This window comes from Lissotriton helveticus, chromosome 1_2 (assembly GCF_964261635.1).
Source record: "Lissotriton helveticus chromosome 1_2, aLisHel1.1, whole genome shotgun sequence".
In the NCBI taxonomy this organism is placed as follows: domain Eukaryota; kingdom Metazoa; phylum Chordata; class Amphibia; order Caudata; family Salamandridae; genus Lissotriton; species Lissotriton helveticus.
The window spans coordinates 344958521-344976040 of NC_136058.1; the positions used below are offsets into that span (position 1 = coordinate 344958521).

A 17520-nucleotide genomic window follows, 5' to 3' on the forward strand; every position below is an offset into this window, starting at 1 on the left:
TAGGTGTTCGCGGTTCACTGACAAAATATCGACCCCCAAAATACCCCCATACACAAAAATCGAGACATAAATATCGATATCAAAAATATCAACATCCTATATTAATAATTGTAAGAATATTTTTTTTTAAAAAAATACGGATGTACAAAATATAGATGCACAAAATATTGAATGCTTAACTTATATAAAACAATGTTGAATATATTAAATAATAAAATGATTTAAACAAAATAATTTACGTTTAATATGCATTTTAACAAATATAAAAAATACATTCATTACATTTTTTTGAACATATATACATATAAACATACTTTAAAACAATTAAAGTATTAATTGTAATCTATTTTATGATTTTATCAATATATAAACATATACAAATAAATAATTATATTTTTGCATACACTTATAACATAAAATCTAATTAAAAACAATATATTATAAATGAAAACATTAAAATATGTAATAGTCTTCAAAGTAAAATTTTGCACTTGAGTTAGTGCAACAGTAGTATGTTGGATAGCGGACTAGTAAAACTGACTAATCCCACGCCAGTGAGTGCAAAAGTAAGGAAAGTGTTGGACAGTGGAGGGGTAAAAATTACTATTCACACTCCAGTGAATAAAACAGTAGGGAAAGTGTTGGATAGCGGAGGGATAAAAATTACTATTCCCACTCCAGTAAGTGCAACAGTAGGGATATTGTTGGATAGCGCAGGGGTAACAATTACTGTTCCCACTCCAATTGGTGCAACAGTACAGAACGTGTTGGATAGAGGAAAGGTAAAAATTACAATTCCCACTCCAGTTAGTGCAACAGTAGGGAAAGTGCTGGATAGCGGAGGGGTGAAACTTAATATTCCCACTCTAGTAAGTGCAACTGTAGGGAAAACATTGGATTTTATCAATATATAAAAAGATACAAATAAATAAATATATATTTGCATACACTTATAACATACAATCTAATTAACAAACAATATATTATAAATTAAAACGTTAAAATATGTAATAGTCTTCAAAGTACGATTTTGCACTTGAGTTAGTGCAACAGTAGTATGTTGGATAGCGGGCTGGTAAAATTGACTAATCCCACTCCCGTGAAGGCAAAAGTAAGGATAGTGTTGGACAGCAAAGGGGTAAAAATTATTATTCCCACCCCAGTGAGTGTAACAGTAGGAAAAGTGTTGGATAGCGGAGCGGTAAAAATTACTATTCCCACTCAAATAAGGGCAACAGTAGGGAAATTATTGGATAGCAGAGGGGTAAAAATTACTGTTCCCACTCCAATGGGTGCAACAGTACAGAAAGTGTTGGATAGAAGAGGGATAACTATTACTATTCCCACTCCAGTTAGTTCAACAGTAGCAAAAGTGTTGGATAGCGGAGGGGTAAAACTTAATATTTCCACTCCAGTAAGTGCAACAGTAGGGAAAATGTTGGATAGCGGAGGGGTAAAAATTACTATTCCCACTCCAATTAGTGCAACAGTAGGGAAAGTGTCTGATAGCAAAGAGAAAAAAAATAATATTTCCACTGGTGTTAGTTCAAAATGGAAAACAAACAAAATATCAACAACACAAAAGATTTTTAAAAACAAAAAAATAAAACATTTAAAGAAATATAAAAAATTACAAAACAGAAAAATATTACAATTTTAGATATAACAAATACCTACAATGATTATATTAAAACATTTACCAAATATTTTACAAGCAAATAACTATTTTTGAATATAATTTTTTATAAAGAAAAACATTAGTTATTACATAAATGTAATCTATTTTATTTCCTACCCTATAACACCACACAATTCACAACACACAGCGTAATTTTAAAAAGTCCCTCCATAATTAACATAATTATCAATTAAAAATTGTATTAATTAAAAAACAAATTAAAACAAATGAAAATTAATTTACTCCCTGTTCGTTACCCCTTTAAAACCAAAATCCACACGCAAATTAAAAATAAACAATTGCCCTAATTAATTATCAATTGATGAATTAATATTAATCCTCAACTAATTATTAATTAATTAAACATAAACATATATTACTTTCCACCTTATACCACAATAAACACCACAACCCACACCTAAAAGTCATTACACAATTTCCATATTTAATTTAAAATTTAAGAATTAATATCAATTGATGACAACATATTAATTTATTTAAAATACTTTACTACACACCCTTTACCATTGTAAACCCCACAACTCACATCTAAAATCAATTACACAATTGCCAAATTTAAATTGTAATTAATTAATTAGCATTAATTAACTAATGATTATTAAAACTAAATTACTTCCCACCCTTTACCCCTGTCAACCCCACCACCCGCTCCTAAAAAAATGACACAATTCACATAATTACTAATCAATTAAAATAACAACCAATTAATAAATAGTTATTAATAAATTAATTCCCAAAATTACCATTATAAAATGGAACAACAAGTCCTGTGCACACGCATGAAAGTAAAATAACATAAAATGTAGTTATTGTTCGAGAATAATTACAAAGTGTTCTTTCTTGATGTGTAGAATTTAATGGTGTGTAGCTTCACAGGCCCATCAACATGTGTTTCGTCATTGGGTGTAAAACCCTTGACTTCTTCAGGGCTCAGGTAAAGTATGGCAAGTCCGTGGACCTTTCAACTGGTGATAATTCTGACCCAGTGGATCATAACAATCACTCCAATGACATTAGATGGTTAGAAGAGTGGGGTGGATTGTGTATGCCAAGAAGAGTATTCCTGGAGAATGTGCTATTATAATTTGTAAACATCATGATTTGGCATGTTACATTTTAAACCAATGTAGGAATAGCACACAACTAGGATCAAATATTGCTGTCCTACTGCTTGTTTTTTTTTATCCAACCTCCTGCATAGAGAGAGGAAATTAGTCCAGAGAGTCTGAAAGAATATTAAAATTGTTCTGCAGCTCTGGTAGGCTTAAACAATATTCACTGACTTGTCAATTTTAATATTAGGGGACACAACAACTAGGATTGTCTTGTCCAAGCAGCTGATTCTACCACCAGCCAAATAAACACAATAATCTTTCCCATTTGCCTGCCATTGGATCTAGTCCAATACTAGACCAATACTTGAACAGGACTTCAAATTACAGATGAGTCCAACTCCATCCAGAGTAACTTTATACATGCCCAGCGTACACGCTTTATTACTTTTACAGAGGTGGGCGAACCTTTAAATGACCCGGGCTGGCTCACCTATGTGAATAATTTCCACACATGACTTGTTGAAGAGACTTGACTAAGTAATTCAGCATTCTGCCCAAGCTACGTGACTTTTATTTATCTACAGCTGAGCTTTTCACCTCCGGCAGAGGGTCTGGAGGATTATTGATCTAGGCTTAGATCTTTTCAAAATGTTACTATAAATAACTATCACTAGTCAGCAAGGACATTTTGGGTATATTACTAGTAGGGATTTGGCAAGAAACTTTACATAAATGTAATCTTTACAATTGTCCCAGTGAGCCATAAGACGTCTCCTGTTCTTGTAACCTTGGATCATTATTTAGCAAATAGTGTCATTAAGCACACTTGCCTTACAGGGGTTGATTTTACTATAACTTTCCCCTTGAATGTATGTAACTAATAACTAACCCTGGGCATAGTACTATGCTACGCTAATGGAGCATACGTAGTTTGTACTAATTCACACTCCGCAAATTGCACTTAGCACAGTATAAAAACTTTGCTTAATCACGTAGTGTAGCAAATAAATCAACAACATCCTCAGATGCTTTGATAAAGCAATTTTACATCCTAAAAGGCATATAACCAATTCACAAAAGTGAACTTTTTCAATGAAAACATCAGTCAATGAGAGAGGTGAAGATTTTGGGGTCCATCCGATGCCTTGAACACAAATACCATAAACAAAAAGCACATCTTGTTGAACTTCGGTGGTGGTCCCATCCTCTCAGGACCGTCCCAAGCACAGTTATTGGCAAAAAAACAATCCCAACCAAAGGCCCAGCAATGCATTATGGGACGAGATTAGCAGTGGGCACTGAATATTATAGTATACAATATCAAAATAATTCTACAAAGAGATGCAGTTCAACTAGTCATTACTAGATGTCCCTCATGAGTCAAATGAAAAACCATTGAAATTATTCTTACATCAAGCTGCAGTTCCACTAGTCATTACAAGATGTCCCTCACGTGTCAAATGCAAAATTATTGAAACCCTTTCATCAAGCATTTGCATTTGACACGTGAGGGACATCTAGTAACCACCAGTTGAACTGCAGCTCTTTGTAGAATTATTTTGTCACTTTAGATACTATAATATTCACTGCCCACTGCTAATCTCATCCCATAATGCTTTGCAGGGCCTTTGGTTGGGATTGTTTGTTTGCCAATAACTGTGCTTTGGTGGTCCTAAGAGGATGGGACCTCCACCAAATCGTTCAATAAGATGTGCATTTTTGTTTTCAAGACATCTGCTTGGTTCTCTCCCTAGGTTAGGGAGGATCCCAAAGTCATCACCTCTCTCACTGCTTGCTAATTTTTCAGTTTCACTTTTGTGAAAGTACTACATGCTCTTTAGCATACAAACATAGAGATACTTGTTTTATCATAAGCTAAGTTAAATGGGCTAACTGTTCTGGTGTTATTGTTCGCTGGTGATACAATCCTGATCTCCAGACCCCCTAGTAACATCGAAATGCATTGGCCTCTCTTCAATCTGATTGTATAATTAAGGGTTTGAATATAAACATCTCTAAGTCAAGGATAATGATCTTCAACCCACGTATGAGCTAGAAGGTGTAAATGACACTGAGAGATAAGATGCTAGACAATGCTACTAGTTCAGAATATCTGGGAATCAAGCTTGATGACAGACTTTGTTGGTGATGACATCAAGAGAGGAGCAAGGCCACACTCACACATAGGTCAGCTGCTATTTTACATTTTTAAGGCAGCCACATCTAGGGCCATTTCACTGGGAGCTGTGGTATAATGAGCCAAAGGCCAAACATCAGCACTTTGTGGGACTGAAATCTGGCGGTACTTACCTGTAACCCATCTAGTTGTTCAAAATATTAATTTCATAGGGTCATTAAGAAATCTTCCCCAGAGAACACTTTTAATTCCCTAATTCATGAACATCCCGCTTAAACATTGGCAAGGTCCTTGTTCATGAAGTTCTATTTTGGAGTCCTTAAATCAATATGCATACAACCGAGTAGAAAAAGTGGTACGATAATGGAACCTTGTGTGAACTGTGGACTAATTATGCTGTTGAAAGTATCGAACATGTTTTATTTTTCTGTCCGATGTATGACGTAATTAGCTTGGACCTATGTGTCTTACCTTATGTTTCCACAATTTTCAACAAGCTCTGGGATTATTTTTAACCAATAGTTCCCCTTATATTGTTTTTGGCCTGAGCAGATTTTTGCACATTGTATTCTAAATTAGAAAGAGGAAAGGTAAAAAGTTTTCAATCTTTTTAGCATATACTGGCGCCATTAAATTGATGTTTTATTTAAAGTGTTTTTATTATTTTTTGGTTATATTTATAATAGTTTATACTGTGAATGCACTGTCAGATGTTCCTCATTGTATTTTATTTGTGCTGTGTGTAGCTCGATGCATCATTACTGTCGTGACCTGGGGCCAGGTGGCACTAGGACCCTGCACTGAGACCTAGGGGAGGGGACAGAGACCTGACCGGACACCAGTTCTGGTCAGGGAGTGGGGCGGGCACTAGACTTAACGAGGGCAGAGGGAACGTACATGCATGTGGGCACAAGGCAAGAAAACAATGAAGAATGAAAGCATCACTTACCTGTCTCAGAGTGGGTCATTTCGCTGGACACAACAACTGGCGACGAGCAGGTGGGATCCGGAGCCACCACAAGAAACAACCTCGCGACCAAGTCCACGCGGAGCTAGAAGCCCACCCTGGTCCGTTGATCAAAAAGAGGATGTCGGGAGCCAAGAAGACGATGAAAACCGGGAGCCTACACTGGTCTGTCGGGCCCCAAAGAAGAGAAGACGCTGAATATGGGGGGCCTACCATGATCATGACAGAAACGGAGCCAGGAACCCACCCTGGTCCGTGTGCGACATCCTCGGCAACATCTGGAGCCCACCCCGGCCGCATCAGTGAGAGTGAGGTGATTGAAGTGCTAAATAAGCGCCCGGTCGGGGAAAAGCTGCACGCATAACTAAACGAGAGCCTGAGCGTCCCGTGTTGATATTCAACTCGAAATCTCGCGAGACCTCGGCGGCCATCTTGAAGTCAGGCGGGACAGCCAATGAAGAGCTGAGGAAAGCCTGGCGTCCATTTTGAAGACAAGCAATACAATAGATGGCAAATCTCGCCCATAGAAGCACTGGCAGGCTGTATGGCGAATAAGAGGCTGGAGAGGGCCAGGCGGCCATTTTGAAGACAGGCAGTAACAAAAAGCGAAAAGAAAAGGTGAAAATAATAAATTAAAAGGAAATTGCAGCACAAAAAAAGCTAGAAGGAACACAGTATTATAAAAGGAAGACAAAGGAAAGGGAGAACAATGGCCAACGAAAGTGACAAACCCAGGCGCATAGGCAATATTTCGCAGGCCACTACCATTCAGCATATTGGAACCCCAGACAGGCATCAGGTTGGAATGCTGGATTCAGCAATTTGAGTGCTACATGCGCGCCACAGACATCGCAGAGGCCAAACATGTTGACCTCTTTTTGAATCTCGCAGGAGATGAAGTAGAAGACCTGCTCACAACATTCCCCAATGACAAAACAGCGACGTACAAGGGACTGATACAGTGTCTCACAGAGAAGTTTGACCAGCAAAGAAACATCTACTTCGAGAGATACACATTTAACACAGCGTGTCAACAAGCAGAGGAGTCCCTCGACGATTTTGAGACAAGACTGCAAAAGCTAGTAATGTATTGTGAATTTGACAAGTTTGACAATGAACAAGCGATACGACTGCGCATCATCAAAGGTTGCCAGTCCGTGAAGTTCCGCGCACATATTGTGAAGGAACCAACAACGCTGGAGAAAATACTGACAATGGCCCGAGCAGAAGCAAGAGCAATGAGACACGCCACAGAGATGGAGCAAAGAAAAGACAGAAGGGCAGAATAAGCGAATCGCGTAATGGGAAGCTGCAAGAAAAGAGACAGCACATTGCCACCGCCAATGAAAAGACAAGAAAGAACATGCTACTGGTGCGGCCTTGACTTCCATCACGTTGGTGCATGCCCGGCAATGGGCCAAAGAAGCAGAAAGTGCAACAGAGACAATCACTTTTCAAGTGCCTGCATGAGTAGACAATTTAGAAATGTGCGAGCAAGACCGGGAGCAGCAACAAGCAGGCATGCCAGGCACATGGAGACCGCAAATCGCAGTTCCTCAGGTGAATCGGGAGGAATAGTCGCGCCGGAAAGGGCGGAACAACTATATTTGATGTCAGATGCACCCAAGGAGGAACGAAGGCCAGGATACATCAACACTTTGGAGGAGCAACAAATAAAGAAAACAGCAACTGTGGAGGTTGATGTAGGATGCCACAGCTCACGCTTCATGCTTGATAGTGGGGCCATGTGCAGCATCATGTGCACGTCGGAATACTAAAAGATGAAGATAAGACCACCACTATCAACATCGACCGTCGATGTTTTCACATGGCGCTCGAAGAAGCCGGTGGAAAACATTGGGAAGTTCATAGAAACACTAACGTACAAGGACCGGGCATGCAGAGAAGAGATACTTGTGGTACGGGGATACATCCCAGCACCATGTCTACTGAGCAATGTCACAGCACAGGTAATGGGCTTCCTGGCCATGACATACCACATGTCAGAGAAACGGAACATTCTACAAGAACATCCAGCCATACTACAAGGCCTAGAGAGACTAAACCTGTGGCGCAGCATCACCAACGAGTGCCCGTACTCCTACAACATCAGGTCGAAGAGGAAATACAAAGTCTGCTGGCACAAGACATCATTGAGCCTGCAGAAGGGCCAATTCCCTCGGTGTCTCCCATAGTGGCGGTTCCAAAAAAGAACACTTCAAAGATCCGCAAATGCGTGGACATGAGGATACCAAACACAGCCATTGAAAGAGAACAACACCCTGGGCCACACCCAAACGACATGATAAGCTGTCTCACTGGAGCATGCCGATTCTCGAAGCTGGACCTGTACAAAGGGTACCATCAACTGTAGCTCAACAAGCAATCGAGATACATTACCACGTTCTCTACGCACATGGGCCTGTTCCGCTACAAGGGACTGAGTTTCAGCATATCATCAGCTGCGGAAATATTTCAGGAAACAATAAGGCAGGTGATCAGGCCTGTAAAGAACAGTCTAAAATACAGCGACGACATCCTGGTGTTTAGTCGGTCCGATGAAGCACATGACACTGCCCTACGTGAAGTATGCCTGCAGCTGGAACAAGCAGGACTTACGTTAAATGCTGACAAACACGAGCTGGGAAGAAGTGAACTGGTATTCTTTGGGCATATCTTCTCAAAAAAAAGGAATGTGGCCAGACCCCAGCAAGGTGGAGACATTAAAAAAGGCAAATCCTCCAATTGATGTTGCAGAAGAGAGGTCGTTTCTTGGTCTTGCTAGTTACATTGCCCGCTACATGAAGGACTTTGCCACAGGGAGCACACCACTGTGGATCTGACAAAGCAGGGTCAGAAGTTCATCTGGTCACAAGAGTGTGGCTGGGCATTCAAAGCCATCAGACAGGTCATGATGGCAGTAGACCACCTTACCTACTTCAATCTGCTGCTATGCACTGAGTTGACCGTAGACTCCAGCCCGGTAGGATAAGGGTCAATCTTAGCACAACACCTGCCAGGGAGAGACTCACCAAGAAAAATTGTTGCATATGCAAGCAAATGTCCATCTGACGTTAAAAGAGCATGCTCCGAACATGAAAAGGAGAGCTTAGCAGTGGTCTGGGCATGCAAACACTATCACATTTTCATCTACGGAAAACTATTTACCATTGTCACTGACCATCAGGCTCTGCTGACAATATATGGCAATCCGAATGAAAAGATGCCGCCTCGCATGGAGCACTGGGGCATATGACTGATGGACTACAATTTCAAGATAGTGCATAAGCCAAGCAAAGAACACAACCTGGCTGACTACATGTCTCAACACCCCTTACCACAGGCACCAGAGAAGATCTAAATGGCAGAAGAATATCTCAACTTCGTACTAAGACAGAACACGCTGGCGCCTATAACACTGGCTGAACTAAAACAAGAGGCAGAAAAGGACAACAAAATGCAAGTGGTGAAAGCAACAAGACAGCAAAGATGGAGACACATCAACAACGACTGCGCAATGGGGACCGAGTCAACAAGGAGTAAGTAATAACATTCAAGTAGATACACAACGAACTATCAGAGACTGAAAATGGCATACTAATGTGAGGAACAAGGATAGTAATACCGAAAGGGCTACGTCGACAGACTGTCAGTTTGGCACACGAGGCGCACAAAGGCATAGTGGTGACAAAGAAGATGCTGCCGGAGAAGGTATGGTTCCCTGGTCTAGACAAGATGGTGGAAGACACTATCATGAGCTGTCAAACAACAAGCCAGCCAGCAAAGCCGGACCATTTCAAAGGTCAGAAAACTTCCAAAGGCAGTATTGGCAACGTTGGCGACAGACCTCTAAGGGCCGTTAGACACGGGCCACTATCTGCTCGTGATCATTGACGAATACTTGAGGTTTCCCATAGTACGCCATGTCTCCTTGACATCAGCAACCGTGACACTACCAGTACTAGATGACATATGTGCAGCCTGGGGATAACCAGAGTCACTAAAGACAGACAACAGTCCTCCATTCTTAAGGGAGGAGTTCAAAAGATTCATGACCTACCTAGGCATTCATCACAGGAAGATAACGCCTCTGTGGCCACAAGCGAATGGCATGGTGGAGAGGTTCATGGGCAACATAAAGAAAGCTGTTCAAAGAGCAAAACTGGCACAGCTCTCTATAGGACAGGCGCTCTGTCAAGTATTACGGGACTATAGAAACACCCCCACAGCTCCACAGGGAGATGTCCAGCTGAGATAGTGGTGGCAAGGACAAACAGAACATGTCTACCACAGCTAGAAGCGGAGAGACCATCAGAACACAGGAGCATTGCTGCCAGAGACCAGGAGGCAAAAGAGAAGATGAAAGCTTACGCGGACGACAGAAGACATGTCTCCACAGGGCACCACAAGCAAGGAGACCAAGTGATAGTGCGTCAGCGGCAACAGAGAAAGTCTGACAGTCCATTCTCCAAAGACCAGATAATAGTAACGGAGGTGAAAGGGCCAATGATCACTGCTGAAGCTGGCCCGTACCGAATAAAAAGAAACAGTTCTCATTTCAAAGGAGTGAAGACCATCGGCGAAGATGGAGAGGTCGCAGTGGCAGAGACCACAGGAGCACAGGAGAGAACAAAAGCAACAGACAAGGAAAGAAGATGGACGGACAAGAATGAAGGACAAGAATAGGAGTCACAAAAAGAAAAGGAAGGAACTTGTTCAAAAAGAGTGAGCATAAGGACAAAAAGATTGATCAAAGAAATATAGCGAAGGGGATGACCTCATATCTCTCCATTCTTTCCATTTTCCATCTCTCTCTCTCTCTCTCTCTCTCTCTCTCTCTCTTTCTCTCTCTCTCTCTCTCTCTCTCTCTCTCCTCTCTCTCTCTTTTGACACAATACACAGGATCTCTCTCTCTCTCTTCACATTCTTCCGTGACAAGGGGGAGGTGTTGTGACGTGGGATCAGGGGGCACTAGGACCCTGCACTTGGACCTAGGAGAGGGGACAGAGACCGGACACCACTTCCGGTCAGGGAGTAGGGCGGGCATTAGATTGAACGAGGGCAGAAGGAACGGACGTGCATGTGGGCACAAGGCAGGAAAAAAATGAAAAATCAAAGCATCACTTACCTGTTTCAGCCTGGGTCATTTAGCTGAACACGACAATTACTATTATGCACATATGTTTGTGGAGGCGGTGGTGCCCTCTATAACACTAGATCTACAGGTTCAATCAGTAGACTTTTAAACTCAGTCAGATGACTAGTAGACCGATTTTTAGGTTTTTATCACTGGACTGTACTCTGATCCAATTTTATGTGGAGTTTCTCGTCTTCTGACCCTATGCTATGGTGCACTTTATTAATACTACGAAAACAAATTATGTGTTATTGTATGTTTTTTTTAGAAGAATATTTTAAGGTTTATGACCCAAAAAATTTATTTTTGGATGATGATCATTGTAGCTATCTCAGAAGGGTGTTTCATATGTTAATCAACCACCCCATCTCCCAACATAGTTTATCCTGGCTCATCAGTTTAAGGAAAGTGTAGGGGTGAAGAGTATGTTAAAGAAGGAGCTAAAAATTCTAGATGAAAAATGTATTTATTAATCGTATCTCTTTTATTCACCATACCCTGTTTTTGTAATTCCTACTTTTCGGTTCATAGATCTGGGTATTTAATGTCTTCTTCATATGTTACTTTCTCTGTCTCTCATTCTCTCACTTTCAAAAATGTTCTTGATGTCTTTCAGCCTTCCTTCTCCTTACCCTGTAGGGAATCCTTCTTTGTCACACTTCCTTTATGTCTGCCCATTTCTCACACTCATTTAAGGCTGACATATGTCTAATTTTGGTCTCCTTCTCCGCTCCTCTCCAATCCACTCCACTGCCCTGCTGTGCCATCCCGTCACCTCCCCTTCCCCTCTCCTCTCCTTTCCTCACCCCTGTAGGTGGAGCCATAAGATGTCACTTTTACAACCCGGGAGGTGTGGAGAAGATCGTGTATTGTGATCGTAATATGGATGCGTGTTTACACCAGCGTATGGGGCTATGTGAGTATTTTATTTATTTGAAAAGTTTATAAAGCACAAACAGCAACAGAAGGGCCTCTTGACACTGATTTGTACAAGCTAAGACAGCTGATTATGCTGCAAAGACAAACATTCCCCAAATACTCAAATTCAAGGATATTGTTTGAATAGCCCCATTTTTAAGTGTCCTAAATTTAGTATGGTTGGTTTGAGACCTAACCAGCAGAGGGAGTTGGTTCCAGACTTTAGCTGTCTGATCAGAAAGAGCTCCGCAATACACTTGTGCTTAAGAAATACACTTATTACTGCTAGAGAAGCTCGTAGTCTCAGAGAACCATTCATCGATGGAGCCAAACACAGGTCGGCACACAGATCCCCCTACACACAATAGAAGCTCAATGTCTCAGACACCCACCACACACTCCAGCAAACACAAAGCATTCAGGACAACCTAATTCTCTCAGACCAGCTAAATACTAACACAGCCACATACAGACCCCCACAGTGGTAAACGAAAACTCACAGAATACAAAACACAAACTCCATAGGAGCTCATGAGGCCACATTTCATGAGGCCGCCACCCTTCACAGGCCTATGAAAGAACAAACAAACCACCTCACACAAACTCAATACAATCCCTTAAAGCCTTGTGTAATGCACACACAGACCTGCAGTTGAACCAGCATGTCAGCCACCGTGAGTTCTCCATTTGTGTATAGAAGAACAAAAACAACCTCTGCCCAACACAAGAGTGCCTTTTGGAAATCACAAACAGACCTACAAGGGCATTAAAGCCACATGGACAAATCCATATGCCTACAGAGAACACACTGATCAGCACAACCTCTACCCAACAACCGAGTGTCTTGTGTAACCCACACAAAGTCCAACAACAGAATTATATCCACGTGGACACCTCCCTATGCTGCTGGACAGAAACACAATCTGGGCAACTCAACCTGTAGGCAACCCAAAAGGCATGTGTACGACCCACACACAAACTTACACAGTCACTCAGTTCGGCAGTCCCATGGAGACTTGAACGGATCTGCACAAGCAAACATTACCATGTGCAAACATAAGCAACCGTACACAACTGGTTTGTGGTCTTCCTTCAGGCCTCACTTTTGTCATTATGCAAACACTATAACATCACAGACAAACCAGGCTTCCAGCACTATATACTACCTCAAAATGAGTGCTACCCACTCTGTTCAACACAACCCTACACCATCACTACAGGACCCCAGAACTTAGTGTCCAGCCTTGTCCGATGACATGCCGAGACCAGGCTTCCATTCCAAGACCCCCTGTTACAAAACATGGAAATCAAGTGTGGGGGATGGATGAAAACCAGGACTGCAACTCCCAGTATGTTAAATGTACATGGTGAACCCTATTGCCTTATATCTCCACAGCATAAGCTCCTGTGTGCACCACAAGGAAGCACAGAGCACAGCGGTTCAGTGGAAAGCAAATACAAGCACTGTGGTCTGTTTGTGGCATAGCAAGCTTTAGAAAGGGTGTGTTTAGAGAGGGTGTGTACATATAGGGTAACTGGCGTCTGTCCAAAATGATGTGACTCAAAAATCCATACACGAGTAATACAGTGGGGGGATGAATGGGGGATGAGTCAGTAGCAGCACTGCACTCCTTCAATAACTACTAAACATGCCTGTCTTCAAAAACACATTACTTCCCAGTAACAGTAGCTCTGCCAAATAAAACCTAATGTAGATTCCCGTATTTACACATGAAAATCTATCTGCAAGGCCACTGGAATTATATGGCCGGCGAGCACCAAATTATGTGGCCGCGTTGACTAAATTATGCACAAACAAAAGGCAAAATGATGGTGCCTTGTCTGTATGCTAGAGGTCGCGCTGTAAATCTTTTATACACATATTGTTTTAAAAGTACAGGTTCAGCATAAACCATTTAGAAGCATTTGGAGGGCGTCTGTAGCTATGTCTGTTTGTGGCATGGCGAGCTTTAGAAAGAGTATGTACATTCAGAGTGACAAAAAATGCACCTAAAAAATCCATACACGGGTATTACGGTGGGGGGACCGGGTCAGTAACACCACTGCACACCTTCATTAACTATTACACATGCCTGTGTGCAAAAACACATTACTTACCGGTAAAAGTAGCTTTGCCGCATACATCCTGCTGTAACATCTACACTTTGCACACGTTAGTCTATCTGCAAAGCCATATAAAAATATAATAGTCATTATGTGTATATAAATATTAGGTGCTTTGTACACAATAAAAGGTTACAAAGTACAAATAAAGCATAAAACATGTTTGCCAAACTTGTACGTTGCAAGTTTGGACCTTTAACAATATCCCATATATCTATTTCTCTTGTTTGTTTCATTTATGTTATGCAGGCTAAACAGAAAACACGCTATATGAATATTCTGCCTAAGAAAAACACATGCACCTCTTCCTTTACAAATTAAACAGTGGGAAGGCAGCTGTAGCTAAAACACTTTTAACATTTAATTATATGCTCTGTGTTAACCAATGTAACAAAATAAATATACAGTATAAAGAGATTTTGTAATTAAAAGACCCACAATTCCTTTGTTACAAATTTACCAGTAAAAGGACGGCTGTAGCTACATGTTTACAGCTCCACACAAACAACATTTGTAGCGGTGAATAAAAGCAGAATAAATTTGTTAAATTACGCTCAAAACTTAGGGGCATATTATCAAGGGGGGCAATAGGAAATTATCGCCACTTGAGCGGCAGTTTTCGGCCGCTAAGAGATGATAGTTCTATCGCCCTATTAGCAAGCTGTCGCTAACAGCAGTTAGCGACAGCTTGTAGGCGATAGCGAGCGGTTTGGGGCCCGCTTTGCATGTCAGCGATATTTATCTCTAATGACATGCAAAGTGGGCGTACCCAACCTGTTAGCGACTGAAAGCAGTAGCTAACATCGCCATCGCCTATTACCAACACAGACGTGGCGATGGAAATATTCGTGCTAGGCGTGAATATCTCCAAAAACTAATGCCTGCTCAGACCAGTTCTTAGCCATTATATCCAATGGGAGGTGGATATAATGGCTAAGACCCTGTTAGCGATAATGCATGAAGATCACCGTATCCTCAGTGATATTCACGGATTTCGCCGCTATCGCCGGAAATGTTATCGCTTTTGAGATAAACGTTGCTAATAGCACGTTATCTCAGTGATAAAATCCGGTGACCCTCCTTAGTGATAAATATCGCTATTTGTTGATAATATGCCCCCAAGCTTTTATAAAATTGCTTTCACGGTGAGTTTGTAACTATGTTAATATAATGGAATAGATAAACATATGTTTGGCAGAAAAAAGCAGACAGAGAGTCTGCTATACTGTGATATTTCAGTGTAAAATCCTACACTTCAGAAAGGAAACCAGGACAGGCTAATTAAGGGCAAAGAAGCTGAGTGAGACAGATTGTAATCTATTCGTCTGCAGCATCTGTGGGATGCAAATCAACCACAGCAGGATGCTAAAGTTGTGCTCGCATGTAGGCAGGTTAAATAAAAAAAAAAAACATGTTGTGTACTGGTAGCGCATTATAAAAGCCCCGGAACCGCTTTGGATTTTAGTCTTTAACTTTTAATAAAAGGTACTGTGTAAAGTTTTTGCCTGATCAGAAAACCGGCATCTCTTTGTCACAAATTAAGCAGTAGGAACGTAGCTGCAACTAAAACACTATCAAAGTTTAGTCCACTTCCTTTGTTGCAAATTAAGCAATATGAATGCGGCAGTAGCTACGTGTTTCCTGTGCAATGAAACCAAAATGTACATAAGAATAAAAAACACATATGAATTTAAAGGACTCTCCTAAAAGGTAAAAAAAAAAGGCACAATGTGACAGTGAAGTGTAAAAGGCAAACAGTACGTTTAAAAGGCTCATATGTGGGTAAAGAAGGCTAGTGTGGCCTGGAATGGACACACACACATTACAAAGGTTACACAAGAAGCACTTTAAAGGCACAAATAATGATCAAAATGCACACATGAGAGAATAAAAGTCACATATAGCGAAGAAAAGTACATGTTTGGCATCCTCACCTCCACCACCACCACCTTGTGGTGATCTATACTATTAAATATACAGAGCGAGCCCTATTGCCTTATATCTCCACAGCATAAACCCCTGTGTGCACCACAAGGAAGCACAGAGCACAGCGACTCAGTGGATTGCAGATACAAGCACTGTGGTCTGTCTGTGGCATGGCGAGCTTTAGAGAGGGTGTGTACATACAGCATGCATGACTAGCGTCTGGTCAAAAAAATACGGCTAGAACATCCGCACACGGGTAATACGGTGGGGGTACGGTGGGGGGACCGAGTCAGTAACACCACTGCACACCTTCATTAACTACTACACATACATGTGTGCAAAAACACAGTACTTGCCAGTAAAAGTAGCTTTGCCGCATAAATCCTGATGTAGAATCTGTACTTTGCACACGTAAATCTTTCTGCAAAGCCACTAGAATTATGTGGCCGGCGAGCACCAACATATGTGGCTGGGTTGACAAAATTATGCGCCAAAAAAAGCCACATTCATGGTCCCCTCTCTGTATGTGATAAAGGGTCGCGCAGAAAATCTTTTATCTTTTATACACGTATGGTTTTAAAAGTACAGATTCAGCATAAATCATTGAGAAGCACTAGGAGGGCGCGGTAGCTATATCTGTCTGTGGCATGGCGAGCTTTAGAGTGGGTGACTAGTGTCTGTCCAAGAAGATGTGGCTAAAAAATCCGTACACAGGTAATGCGGTGGGGGGGGGGGGGGGGGGAGCGGGTCACTAGCACCACCGCACACCTTCATTAACGACGACACATGCCTGTACTTAAAAACACATACTTACCGGTAACAGTAGCTTGTCCATATAAATCATGATGTAGATTCCCGTACATTGCACACGTAAATCTATCCACAAAGCCACTAAATATATATAGCTGGCGAGCACCAACGTATGTGGCCGGGGTGACTGAATCATGCTAATAAAAAGGCAATGTTACAGTGCTTTGCCTGTATGCCAAAGGCCACTCTACAAAACTCTTAAACCAAATCATTTTCAAAGTACAGATTCTGCTTAAACTATTCACAAGCACTAGTACGGCGGCAGGAGCTACGAATTACTGAGACACACCAAAGAAAATATATAGCATAGCTCCACTTAACTTAATAATCATTTATTATTTGTATAAAAAATATTAAGTGCTTTGTCCACAATAAAAGGGTTACTAGGTACAACTAAACCCCAAAAACATGTTTTCCAAACTCGTACGTTGCAAGTTTGGTCCTTTAGCAATATCGCGCCCTTATTTCTACAGTTTTTGGACAGATTAACTCTCAAAAACATTTTGTGTAAAGCTGCCGCATAATAAAAGCCCCAGCACCTCTTTTTTGAGAAATGAAGAAGCACTGGAAATTGTGATCAAAAGGCACACAAAACAGAATAAAAGTCACAGAAAGCAAACAAAATGACATGTTTCGTCTCCCCGCCTCCCCCACCATCACCACCAAGTTGTGATGCTGTAAGCTGTTAAATGTACATAACAAACCCTATTGCCTAATATCTCCACAGCATAAGCCCCTGTTTGCATA

At 41.2% G+C, this 17520-nt stretch overlaps 1 long non-coding RNA gene across 1 annotated transcript in view; it reads left to right on the forward strand.

Annotated features, from left to right (window-relative positions):
* LOC144807898 (uncharacterized) overlaps window positions 1-17520 on the forward strand; it is a 90942-nt gene that overhangs the window by 45285 nt on the left and 28137 nt on the right. The window contains exon 3 of the long non-coding RNA XR_013606512.1: window positions 11810-11911. This is a non-coding gene — a long non-coding RNA (uncharacterized LOC144807898). The remainder of the gene's footprint in view (window positions 1-11809; window positions 11912-17520) is intronic.